The sequence below is a fragment of the Penaeus monodon genome, chromosome 22, assembly GCF_015228065.2.
Source record: "Penaeus monodon isolate SGIC_2016 chromosome 22, NSTDA_Pmon_1, whole genome shotgun sequence".
NCBI lineage: Eukaryota > Metazoa > Arthropoda > Malacostraca > Decapoda > Penaeidae > Penaeus > Penaeus monodon.
This window is the reverse complement of record NC_051407.1, coordinates 22,057,373-22,059,037: the sequence shown is the minus strand read 5'-3', so window position 1 is coordinate 22,059,037 and position 1,665 is coordinate 22,057,373.

The window sequence follows — 1,665 nt, the reverse complement described above, 5'->3', positions numbered from 1 at the left end:
TCTGTAACAAATTTTAGGCGTTGATTTTACTTACACGCAAAAATCTCGAATGGCCCTGTACAAAAACTGACAACATGTAATCATGTAAAAGCGATGAAATCGTATTCTTATCCAGGTGTTGTGAGGGCATGATCACTGAACATACATAGTGATCAGTAAAAATGAAGGATAAGCATGAATTGTGATGCCCAAACCAACTAAACGGGTTTTTGTTTTTTAAAGGGAAATCTTTAACACACGTAATAAAACAGACAATCAACATTCAAGAAATCAGTCTATCTTTAGCTAAAATTTCTAGTGTTTGTGTACCCAACATCACGACAATTAAGAATTCAAACTTTACATATTTCCTTTCTTGATATACTTTTTTAAATAGTCCGACCGAGGAGATCAATGCTACTTTGCATAAACAGCTGCCAGGTGTCTTACTGACATACTCACCCTACCAAATACCCTTTAGGTCACCCTTTACCAAATCCCTCCTCCAAGGTGAAGGGTTTGATATTAGTATGGAAAAAATCTTATTCCGCCAGATAGGTATCAAACCTTCAGAGTCACTCTTCCGGGTGCCTGGGTTTCGCTTAAGTTATCCAGTAGTGTTCCCCTGTGTGAAGCTTGAAATTGTCGTAGATAGAATAGTTATGATGTATTGTATAGGATAAATCGGAATAAAAGAATATATGAGGAAATCTTATCTTAGTGGGGGGAAATTTAAAACAAACTTGAAAGTTTGTTCATTCTCTAAGGGAAGGGTATCTGTTTGGGCTGCTAAGCTAGCTAAAGAAGAGAGAACAACGTTGCCTGTTTGGGCAGGTCACCTGGTCTGATGGGTTGTAAACAGTGGCACGTAATATGTAGTGAATTAGGGGCTATGATGTTACCCTGGCAATGCAGGCATCTCGTGGGACTCTCATCTATTTTTCCCGTTGCATCTATAGCCCAATCGCAATCTGTATATGAAAAAAGCGTCCCCTTTGTGATAAAACATTGGTATATTAACTGCAAATGTAAAAAAAACCTTTTGGGAGTCGCAGATGCACATCGAATGGGGGCGTGGAGGCTGGATCCTCGAGCTGCCCAGTACGGGATGCCATTGCCATCAGGCTGACGCCAAAGGAGGAATCGGATCATTGTTTTTGCTGGGAAAAAGGGGAAAGAGAATGGTAAACACGTGCTACTTCCTGTGGTTGGTTACATCAGATGTTAGATATTTTATTTAAGATTTTAACAGATAAGACATAGACTACAGCAGTAGAAAAAATCTAAGGTAAGGAAAATGTTTTATGAAAAGATATAATAGGATTTTGGTCCCAAAGACCCCTTTCCCCTCAGAATCCACCAGGCAACGCAGAGCAAACCTTTTCCCAGTAAATTAAGGCAAAGAGAGTGTGCGTGCTTGGGAAAACCCCATCTTCTTTGGGATGGAAGGAACACTGTGGATTCCTGTGATGCTCTTCGTCTTTAAAGCCGAATGGAATCCGGTTACGCCCCTGGATAGCGATTTTCTAATGAGGGAATTCCCACGGTTCACAAGGTGATGCCATTATTGCAGTAACAGGGTTTTTGGCAATGAATTTTGTCTTTTCTCGCAATAAAAAATTTTTGCGTTTCCCTTTTTCCCCAGAAAAAAGTGGGTTTCAACCCGGGTAATATTATAATAAAATA